The following is a 13,177-nucleotide window of genomic DNA, read 5'->3' as shown; positions in this document are numbered from 1 at the left end:
ATTCTTTAGGAGCCGATTGATAACGAGTTCACATACACACACTAAACATAATATATGGCCTAGATTCAGTGAGATATAAAAGATAACCAATCATACCTCTATACTTATTCAGATTAACACCCTTACCATTTTCATTCCTTTCCAAGTCTCCATTTGTAGGCATTGGAGTGTCAATCGACTTTGCATCTTCCATACCAAATATGTTTAGTAGTTCGTTGCAATATTTGGTTTTACACACAAATGTCCCTTCATTTAGTTGCTTGATTTGAAGCCCAAGGAAGTAATTCAACTCCCCATAATACTCATCTCAAACTCACCTTGCATAAGCTTAGAAAACTCCCTGACAAGTTGCACGTTAGTATATCCAAAAATGATATCATCGACATAAACTTGAACTAGAAGAGTATGTTTTCCTTGATGCTTAATGAAATGTGTAGTATCCATATTTCCCATAGAGTATCCTTGATTGATTAAAAGCTTACTAAGTCGCTCATACGAAGCTCTGAGTTCTTATTTGAGACTTTACAAAAGTCTCTTTAGTTTGTAAACATGATTAGGATACTCGTGATTTTCAAAACCGGGAGGTTGAGCTGCATACACTTCCTCATTAATATAGCCATTAAGGAACATACTTTTCACGTCCATTTGAAATAACTTGGAATCTTTGGAGCAAGCAATATCTAGTAGAAGGCGTGTAGCCTTGAGGTGAGCAGCTGGAGCATAAGTCTCCTCATAGTCAATGCCCTCATCTTGCTTATAACCTTGAACCACTAGTCGGGCTTTATTCCGAGTTATCACTCTGTTTTCTTCAAGTTTGTTTCTAAAGAACCATCTAGTGTCAATTACTTGATGATTTTTGGGATGAGGGACAAGGTCCTAAACAACATTTCTTTTAAATTAGTTTAGTTTGTCTTGCATGTCCATAAGGCAATGCTCATCAAGTAATGCATCTTTAGCGTTTTTAGGTTCAACTTGTGAAATGAACGCAAAGTGAGAACAAAAATTATTTATCTTGAAGCGTGTTGTCATGCATTTCATGATGTCTCCAAGTATGTTATTGATAGGGTGATCTTTGGATGTTCTTCAAGCCAAAGGTAGTTTGTCCACTGCAGATGGACTTTTAACCTTCTCCTCTTCACAATCGTTATCTTCTTCTTTCTCAATGTTCCACCATTTTAGGCTGATCAATTACTTGAGAATGTCTTGTGAATATAAACATACATCATGAAAAGAAACACCTTTCCCAATATATTTTGGGTAAGAATCATCAAAATTAACATGAACTGACTCTTCAACAATAAGTAATCTTTTCTTATAAATCCTATAAGCTTTACTAGATTGTGAGTATCCGAGATACCCTCATCAGATTTTGCATCAAACTTACCTAGATTATCCTTTTCATTGTTCAAAACGAAACATTTGCATCCAAAAACATAAAGATGTGACAAATTAGGTTTTCTACCCTTAAGCAATTCATAGGGAGTTTTATCTAAGATAAAACGTATTAGTATCCTATTCAAGACATAACATGCCATGCTAATGGTATCGGACCAGAAATACTTAGGTAGATTACCTTCATTAAGCATACTTCTAGCTAACTCATCTAAAACGTGATTTTTCCGCTCCACAACACCATTTTGTTGTGGAGTTCTTGGAGCGGAGAAGTTATGCTCAATGCCATGTTTAGACCTAGTCCTTCAATGATTACATTCAACTGATTTTCCATGCCAAGGTTAGATCTAGAAGCCATCTTAGATAGGAAAATATATGAGAAATAAATATTCAAATGAACAAAAGAATTTCTCAAAGATATAGAAAAATATTTGTCATAAAGTTTTAAGACAACTGTCTTTACTTTAAGACCACTCAAAGAAAATATTTTAGAAAACAAAATAATAAACATAAATAACCAAGTAAGCAAACATGGGGTGATGACAGAGGGGTAATTTCACATAATTCAAGATGTTACATATCACTACCCAACAGTCTTTAACCAAACAACTATGTCCTAGATAATTATCAAGCAAGTGAATGCAATATGAATAAAATAATCCACCTCAAGAGTATCAGAGTTTGATCATTTTTAGAAGTCACTTTTCATCAAAGGATCTTTCCTAGACTCTGATTGAAGCACTTCTGATCAACATCAGAGTTTGATGCTCTGATCAGATACAAGATTTATTCCTCAATATAGACCATGTTCAGATTCTTTTTGATGAAATCAATCTTTCAATAACTAAGGGTTTTGTAAATATGTCAACCCATTGATGATCAGTATCAATAAACTTAATATCTATAACTCCCTTATGAACATAGTCTCTTGTGAAGTGATGTTTAATCTCAATATGCTTGGTTCTGGAGTGTTGAACTAGATTCTTTGTTAAACAGATGGCAGCAGTATTATCATAGAAGATAAGGATATTGTTTCCACAAATCTGATAATCCTCTAACTGGTATTTCATCTAGAGTAGTTGTATGCATTACTTAGCAGTAGACATGTATTTTGCTTTAGCTGTAGAGACAGTAATAGTTGTCTGTCTCTTGCTAGCCCATGATATTAGGTTTTCACCTATGAATTGACAGTTTCCACTAGTGGACTTTCTTTTAATTCTATCCCCCACATAGTCAGCATCACAGAATCCAATCAACTTATAATCCAGGGATTTCTTATAGAGAAGTCCCAGATTTTCTGTTCCTTTCAAATACCTAAAGATTCTCTTAATAGCAGTTAAATGAGTTTCTCTAGGATCTGATTGGAATCTTGCACACAAACAGATGATCAATAAAATATCAGGCCTAGAAGCAATTAAGTAAAGAAAATATCCAATCATACCTTTGGAAATCTTTTGATCCACTTTAGAGTTGTTTTCCTCCTTGTTCAGGCTACATGTCGGATGCATAAGAGTTGTTAGAATCTTGTAATCTTACATATTAAACTTCTTCAGAAGCTCCTTTGTATATTTGGATTGATGAACATAAGTCACATCCTTGCCTTGATTGATTTGGATTCCTAGGAAGAATTTCAGTTCTCCCATCATGCTCATCTTGTGTTCAGTCTGCATAGCCTTAGAGAATTATTGACACAAAGAGGCATTAGTGGAACCCAAAATCATGTCATAAACATAAATTTGAACAATTAAGATTTCCTTGTTCAGAGTCTTTCTGAACAGTGTAGTGTTAACTTGCCCTTTTTCAAAACCATTTTCCAACAAGAAATTACTTAGTCTCTCATACCAAGCTCTAGGAGCTTGTTTGAGTCCATGAAGTGAATTATTTAGTTTAAACACATAATATGTGCGAACTAAATCCTCAAACCCAAGGGGTTGTTTGACATACACTTCTTTAGAAATGACTTCATTCAAAAAGGAACTCTTAACATCCATTTGATAAAGAATAATATTATGATTTATACTTAAGATATGAGAAGTCTAATTACCTCTAACCTTGCTATAAGATAAAAGGTTTTAGAGAAATATATACCTTCCTATTGACTGTAGCCTTGAGCTGTCAGTCGAGCCTTATTACTTACCACTTCTCCTTGTTCACTAAGCTTATTTTTGAACACCCACTTTGTTCCAATAATGTTCTTCTGATTTGGTCTTAGAACCAGATCCCAAACATTATTCCTCTGGAACTGATTTTGTTCTTGTTGTATAGCCACAATCCATCCATCATTTGATAAATCCTTATCTACGGAAGTTGGATAAACCGAGGAAATAAACCCTAGCATGCAATTATCATCTCTGGAAGTTGATCTAGTCTTCAAGGGATCATCCTTATTTTCAATGATTAGATCTTCTGGATGATAGTCTTTATATTTGAAGGACTTCTTGGGTTATGTAGACATTTCTGAACCATCTTGGGTTTCTTCTGAATTCTCAACTTCTGGAAGAGCTTCATACATATGATCGGCTTCTGGTTCAATAGCTTTTGAACCTCTAACTTCTGAGATACTAATTTATGAAGGTCAAACTTCTAGATGTTCTTCAGAAACCTAAACATCTACAACACTTTCAACAGGCTCTGATGTATCATAGCCAGGCCCTTTGTCATCAAATTTTACATGTATAGACTCTTTAACCATCTTGGTTTCAGATTTATACACTTGGTGTGCCTTAGAGCGATCATAGTATCCTAAAAAGATACCCTATTGAGCCTTAACATCAAATTTCTTTAAATAGACTTTGTTGTTAAGAATGTAACAGTAACATCCAAACTGATGAAAGTAAGATATGCTTGGATTTCTTCCTTTGAACAATTCATATGATGTTTTGTTCAGAATTGGTATGATATAGATCCTATTACCCACAAGTATTTTGGAAGATGATTCTCAAGGATCATGGTTTTATCCATTTCTTGTAATGATCTGTTCTTTCTTTCTATAACCCCTTTTTGATGTGGAGTTTTAGGAAAAGAGAACGCATGGATAATTCCATGCTTATTACAAAAGATCTCAAAAGGCTCATTTTTAAATTCACCATCATGATCACTTCTGACTTTTAGAATTGTTCTTGCTAAAAACATTAAAAGATTAACCTCTCTGATGCTAGCCGGGGAAGGTCACAAATGATTGGTTAGCGTGTCTGTGATTGGTATAGAATTCATGGCCACCATTGTTGGTGGAACACAGTTTTTGTATCTTTTCTCCTTTCTATGTTATTCATCGTCAAGCTTCCAGTCTATATGGTCTCAAGATCTCTTTTTATATTGCCTGCATTTTCCCTTCCCTAGATCTGAATAGTCAAGATTTAATAAGTTTTATATGGTCATAATAAACGTAGCCTCCCATTTAACCATTATGTAACAAACTCCTTATTAACCATTATGTAACAGGCTCGTCCCTTGGAATTCCAAAACGGATCTGACTTGGTCAATCCTTTTCAGAGCCCGGTAAATTGAGTCTGAGATGTACATATTGCCCATATTCGTAATAACTCCCCGACCTCATAAAACTCTCGGGCTATACACCGGACATATCAAAATCCGAGAAGTATAATCAGTCCTAAAATTCCCTAGATGTACATAAGCCACAAAAACACGAGGCCTGTAAGGGCGCAAACCTCGTAAAGATGAAGTGTTTTAATTTCTATCCAGGGTCTCTTAAACTACACATTTTATCAAGTAAGCTCTCATAAATTTGTGGTCTTAATGATGGGCCCATTTACTGGGAATTTTATCTTGATGCATGTTTGTGAAGATTTACGACTTTAATGAAGTTGGAAAAAGCTACAACTTTAATGGAACGGCTGAAGAACTTGAGTGGGCTCTCTATCTATGGCCATCATGGAACCTGGTAGATTCTTAACACATGAAGTCGGAGAGCCCCAGTGAGTTCCCGACCTGTGGTTATTGTAGAACTCGATAGGTTCTAGACATATATAAATCAGAGAGCCCTGATGGGTCTCAACCAATTAGTCGTCGTAGAACTCGACAGACTCTTGAAATATATAAGTCAGAGAGCCCAAGTGGGTCACGACTAATTGCAGTTCCGCTTTAACTATATCAATGCCTATCCTTGTCATTAGGATTGTGATAGCCCGTGTGTTTTTTCGAATTAGCAACAACCAGATTCTGATAGTTTTAGATGATCACATGTTTTGGAAAATTCAGAGTATGTCTTACTTTATTATTTACATGACCCAAGTGAGTTGGGTTCTAATGCCTGAGAATCTTTGGTGTGATTAATGTAACATCCCTTTTTCTACCCCAAAATACTTAACATATAATTAGAGTAAATAAGCACGCATATAAACAAAAGGGCGTCACATCGACGTTTTCAAAAACTAAAAGCTTTCAAAAACCAACATCATTCATCATCAATACACAATACACCTGGTCATTTAAAATAACACCTTTTTAATTTTCATGAATATTCAGGAATATGCGTTCGCAGCGGAAAATAGTGAATACTCATGCATTTCATAAAATGATCCATGTCCCATACCATGATCATCTCTCAATAATCTCCTCAAGATAAAATAAGACCATAATCAATAAGCATGTTCACAAGTAATAACATAATACTTGTCCACATAGGATACAAGTTCAATACTACTAATCTACCCAGTGTTACATGACCAGAGCATTGACTCATTACCTAGTCTTTAAACTAAAATACGGAAGCTCTCCGGATAAATCTCGAATGAGCTACCTTCCACTTACTTCAGCGATACTACTCCTGAGTATCTGCGCGATGCCCATGTAAAGGCAACATTCAAACAGAAAGGGTGAGAATTCAAATAATTATGAAGAAGTATAATAAGGCACAATGATTAAATCAACAATTAACGGAATTCATCACACCTTGTATAACTATGTCAATAATATTAACCAACATTTATTTCACATGTTTCAAACATCCATCAAAACTCAAGGAGTACAATATTAAAATCCAGTACTATATTCCCAAATATACACATAAATACAATTATCACATAATCACATATTTTTGCCAAATTATGTATCCAAACATCACCAAATTCAATTACCATATCTCATACACACCTCACAATCACATCAACGCATACATTCAATTTTTACATAACTCTAATGTGACTCAATGCAAGACATGTGACTCTATGCATGCGGTACCTCAATGTGAACCCAATGTTTCACCGCTTTCCGATTCAATATCTAGAATCCAAGCCACGCTTCCGATCCGGACAAGATCAAAGCCACTACGTCTATTTCCAATTAAGGATCAACGTCTACTACGCCTATTTCCAATTAAGGATCAATGTATGCTACGCCTATTTCCAATTAAGGATCAACGTCTACTACTACGCCTATTTCCAATTAAGGATCAACGTATGCTACCATGTGAACCCACAGTTTCACCTCTTCCACTATGAAACCGACCATGCCATGAATGAATGTACAAATACCAACACATATGCAATTAAGATCATCTCTACCATCTTAACATTCCACATATCACCATAATTCAACTCTATGAATTATCCACCAATGGTACATATACACATTCATAACAATATATCATTCACAAATACAGGCTAATTATCAAATACGCACACTTAGATTTCATTCCAAAACGAATACAGCATTTAAAATCTCAATTTTTCACTTTTCAAACAGTTTTAACAGGTTAACGCTTTTGGTTAATCGGTTAACGCAAAACAGAATACACTTCCTCGCAGATTTCAACAGTGTTAACCGGTTAATGCTTTTGGTTAACCGGTTAACGCAAAACAGAATGCAATTCCTAACAGATTTTCAACAGTGTTAACCGGTTAACGCTTTGGTTAACCGGTTAACGCAAAACAGAACGCTATTCTTGCGTTAGCACAAAACAGAATGCAGAATTTTCTGCGTTTTTCATCGTTGGAGGACTTTCTGACCTCCGATTTCGATTCCGTAAAAAGTCAAACGTTCAGAAAATTATGACTCATACACTACTCTAAGTATATAACGTTAATTTGAAGTTTAACACAATCAAATCACCACAAATCAAGAATACTCATCAAACCTAACAATTTCAAACAACCATACAAAATTAGGGATTTTAACCTAAACATACATCTACCCATTAACCCGATCATACTAACCCATAATAATAAGGATTCCCCCCTTACCTCTTCAATTTTCTGAAAACCCTAGCTCCTCTCTTGTTCTTCCCCTCTTCTCCTTACTTTTCCTCTTCTCTTTCTCTATTGCCGTCAAATGATCAAATAATCCTAATCCTCGCTCTCTTCACCTCTTATATACTAGTATTCTATTTGGGCTTAAAGCATGATACTTCTAATTTAATTAATAGGCCCAATAAGACCTAATATTTAAATATCTCTATTTAATTCAAATAAATCAAACCAACTCAATATACACACCAAGTTAATTAATTCCATTATTCATTATATCCTATATCAACTAAATAATTAATTAACACACCAAATTAATTAATATAATCGATTATTATGCTACCTAACAACCAATTAATTAATTAACACTCCAAATAAATAAAATAAATATAATAATAATAATATAAGAAATAATTACTAAAATTGGATTGTTACAACTCTCCCCCACTTAAAAGATTTTCGGCCTCGAAAATACCTCAAACGAACAACTCTGGATACGATTCCTTCATCTTATCCTCGAGTTCCCAAGTAATATTGCCATTGGCGACTCCGCCCCATATCACTTTCACCAAAGCAATCTCCTTACCACGAAGCCTCTTCACTTCTCGATCTTCAATTCGCATAGGTGATGTATCAATCGTCAAATTATCCCGCACTTGAACATCATCTAATGGAACAACATGCGATGGATCCGCAATGTACCTCCTCAATTGAGACACATGGAACACATCATGAAGATTAGAATGTGGCGGTGGTAATGCAATCCGATATGCCACTTCACCTATCCTCTCGGAAATCTGATAAGGACCAATGAAACGCGGCGTCAACTAACGCGACTTCAAAGCTCTACCAACACCCGTTATTGGCGTAACTCGAAGAAACACATGCTCATCTTTCTCAAACTCAAGAGCTTTCCTTCTCTTATCATGATAACTCTTTTGATGACTCTGAGAAGCCTTCATCTTCTCTTGAATCATCTTAATCTTATCCGTAGTCTCTTGAATCAACTCGGGTCCAACCACAACACTCTCTCCCGATTCGTACCAACATAAAGGAGTTCTACACCTTCTACCTTAAAGAGCCTCAAAAGGTGCCATTCCAATACTCGAATGGAAACTGTTGTTATACGTAAACTCGATCAAAGGCAAGAAACTATCCCAATTTCCTCCTTGTTCCAAAACACAAGACCTCAAAAGATCTTCAAGTGACTGAATAGTCCTCTCCGTTTGACCATCAGTTTGCGGATGATATGCCGAACTCAAACGCAACTTCGTATCCAAAGCACTTTGCAAACCTTCCCAAAATCTCGAAGTGAACCTCGGATCTCTATCTGAAACAATGCTCGACGGAATACCATGTAAACATACAATCCTCTCGATGTACAACTTAGCCAGTCTCTCCATCGAATAGTCCATCCTTATCGGAATAAAATGAGCACATTTCGTCAACCTGTCCACAACGACCCAAATCGCCTCACAATTACTCAATGTCCTCGGCAAGCCCGAAACAAAATCCATAGAGATACTGTCCCACTTCCACTCGGGAATAGATAACGGTTGCATCAAACCAGACGGCTTTTGATGTTCAATCTTTGACTTTTGAGAAGTCAAACATGAATACACAAATTCCGCTACATCCTTCTTCATACCTTGCCACCAAAACATCTTCCTCAAGTCTTGATACATTTTAGTAGCACCAGGATGAATACTCAAACCACTTTTATGCCCTTCCTCAAGAATCCTCTTTCTCAAATCCGCAACATCCGGAACACAAACTTCAAATGCTCGGCATGATCCTCTTTACTCTTGGAATAAATCAATATATCATCGATGAACACAATAACAAACTTATCCAGATAATCATGAAAAATTCTATTCATATACTCCATAAATACACCAGGTGCATTGGTCACACCAAAAGGCATCACGGAGTACTCGTAGTGACTGTACCTTGTCTGAAAAGCAGTCTTTTGAATATCCTCAACCTTTACACGAATCTGATGTTACCCAGACCTCAAATCAATCTTGCTAAACACACAAGCTCCAACCAGCTGATCCATCAGATCGTCAATCCTCGGAAGTGGATACTTGTTCTTAGTCGTCACTTTATTCAGTTGTCTATAATCAACACATAATCTCATAGAACCTTCTTTCTTCTTGACCAACAGAACAGGTGCACCCCACGGCGACACACTAGGACGAATAAACCTCTTCTCAAGCAAGTCTTCAAGTTGACTCTTCAACTCTTTCAACTCGGAAGCAGACATTCTATAGGGAGCCATCGATACAGGACTAATCCCAGGAACTAAATCAATTGAAAACTCAACCTCACGTTTCGGCGGTAAATCACTTATATCTTCCGGAAATACCTCCGCAAACTCACAAACTATTGGCAATTCTTCAATCGTCCTCTTCTCACGAATATCCAAAGTTGCCAACAACATAAACAACTCGGCACCACCTTGCACTGATTCATCAACTTGCTTAGCAGACACGAACCAATCTTCCTTAGCACCAACCTCAGGAAAATTAACCGTCTTCTCGAAACAGTTGATATACACCCGGTTAAATTCTAACCAATACCATCCTCGAATCCGACCTCTCTTCGGGTTCAGGAAAAGCATAACATTCTCAAACAGGTTAACTAGCCAACACTGCACTCATGCATGCAACAACATAATGTCCAAGCTCGATACAATTGGAACATCCAAGAGAAGCAGATGCTTCTCCCCCACTTATTTCATTCCCAACCTGACAATGGAAAATAAAACAAACATCGACAGTGTTCTCACACACATGTCGCATACTAGGGAACAAACCTAATTAAACAATCTAGCCGGATGGACCAACCAGACTCTGATACCACTAATGTAACACCCCTTTTTCTACCCCAAAATACTTAACATATAATCAGAGTAAATAAGCACGCATATAAACAAAATGGCGTCACATCGACGTTTTCAAAAACTAAAAGCTTTCAAAAACCAACATCATTCATCATCAATACACAATACACCTGGTCATTTAAAATAACACCTTTTTAATTTTCATGAATATTCAGGAATATGCGTTCGCAGCGGAAAATAGTGAATACTCATGCATTTCATAAAATGATCCATGTCCCATACCATGACCATCTCTCAATAATCTCCTCAAGATAAAATAAGACCATAATCAATAAGCATGTTCACAAGTAATAACATAATACTTGTCCACATAGGATACGAGTTCAATACTACTAATCTACCCAGTGTTACATGACCAGAGCATTGACTCATTACCTAGTCTTTAAACTAAAATACGGAAGCTCTCCGGCTAAATCTCGAATGAGCTACCTTCCACTTACTTCAGCGATACTACTCCTGAGTATCTGCGCGATGCCCATGTAAAGGCAACATTCAAACAGAAAGGGTGAGAATTCAAATCATTATGAAGAAGTATAATAAGGCACAATGATTAAATCAACAATTAACGGAATTCATCGCACCTTGTATAACTATGTCAATAATATTAATCAACATTTATTTCACATGTTTCAAATATCCATCAAAACTCAAGGAGTATAATATTAAAATCCAGTACTATATTCCCAAATATACACATAAATACAATTATCACATAATCACATATTTTTGCCAAATTATGTATCCAAACATCACCAAATTCAATTACCATATCTCATACACACCTCAAAATCACATCAACGCATACATTCAATTTTCACATAACTCTAATTGACTCAATGCAAGACATGTGACTCTATGCATGTGGTACCTCAATGTGAACCCAACGTTTCACCGCTTTCCGATTTAATATCTAGAATCCAAGTCACGCTTCCGATCCGGGCAAGATCAAAGCCACTACGTCTATTTCCAATTAAGGATCAACGTCTACTACGCTTATTTCCAATTAAGGATCAACGTATGCTACGCCTATTTCCAATTAAGGATCAACGTCTACTACTACGCCTATTTCCAATTAAGGATCAACGTATGCTACCATGTGAACCCACAGTTTCACCGCTTCCACTATGAAGTCGACCATGCCATGAATGAATGTACAAATACCAACACATATGCAATTAAGATCATCTTTACCATCTTAACATTCCACATATCACCATAATTCAACTCTATGAATTATCCACCAATGATACATATACACATTCATAACAATATATCATTCACAAATACAGGCTAATTATCAAATACGCACACGTAGATTTCATTCCAAAACGAATACAGCATTTAAAATCTCAATTTTTCACTTTTCAAACAGTGTTAATAGGTTAACGCTTTTGGTTAATCGGTTAACGCAAAACAGAATACACTTCCTGACAGATTTCAACAGTGTTAACCGGTTAACACTTTTGGTTAACCGGTTAACGCAAAACAGAATGCAATTCCTAACAGATTTTCAACAGTGTTAACCGGTTAACGCCTTTGGTTAACCGGTTAACGCAAAACAGAATGCTATTCCTGCGTTAACACAAAACAGAATGCAGAATTTTCTGCGTTTTTCATAGTTGGAGGACTTTCGGACCTCCGATTTCGATTCCGTAAAAAGCCAAACGTTCAGAAAATTATGACTCATACACTACTCTAAGTATATAACTATAATTTGCAGTTTAACACAATCAAATCACCACAAATCAAGAATACTCATCAAACCTAACAATTTCAAACAACCATACAAAATTAGGGATTTTAACCTAAACATACATCTACCCATTGACCCGATCATACTAACCCATAATAATAAGGATTCCCCCCTTACATCTTCAATTTTCTGGAAACCCTAACTCCTCTCTTGTTCTTCCCCTCTTCTCCTTACTTTTCCTCTTCTCTTTCTCTATTACCGTCAAATGATCAAATAATCCTAATCCTCACTCTCTTCACCTCTTATATACTAGTATTCTATTTGGGCTTAAAGCATGATACTTCTAATTTAATTAATAGGCCCAATAAGATCTAATATTTAAATATCTCTATTTAATTCAAATAAATGAAACCAACTCAATATACACAGCAAGTTAATTAATTCCATTATTCATTATATCCCATATTAACTAAATAATTAATTAACATACCAAATTAATTAATATAATCGATTATTATACTACCTAACAACCAATTAATTAATTAACACTCTAAATAAATAAAATAAATATAATAATAATAATATAAGAAATTAGTTTGCCTTATCCAACAATAGCAATATTTATCCAACATTAGTTACAAACGGAAGAGACTTTAGTTTGCCTTATCCAACAATAGCAATATTTAATTTAAAACATACCCTTGTTATTTATCCCCTGAAATTTTAATATGCGGGAGTGGCTTGTTGTCTTTTTACTTGACAAAATTCTAGATGCCTTGCTTCAACTTCAAAGGTTCCATCTGTCAATGAGAATTTAAAGGCATAGTAATAGCTCCTAATGAAATCATGTCACAACGAGCTATTCAAAATTATTCATCTTGAATAGACATAAACCCCAAAGTTTCCAAATACCATAAATTATGAAGCTAGAAGTGTAATTCTCCAAATCAAGTGGTAGGTACATTTATAGGCTAGGTCCGATGT

This window comes from Lathyrus oleraceus, chromosome 6 (assembly GCF_024323335.1).
Source record: "Lathyrus oleraceus cultivar Zhongwan6 chromosome 6, CAAS_Psat_ZW6_1.0, whole genome shotgun sequence".
In the NCBI taxonomy this organism is placed as follows: domain Eukaryota; kingdom Viridiplantae; phylum Streptophyta; class Magnoliopsida; order Fabales; family Fabaceae; genus Lathyrus; species Lathyrus oleraceus.
This window is presented reverse-complemented; position numbering follows the sequence as displayed.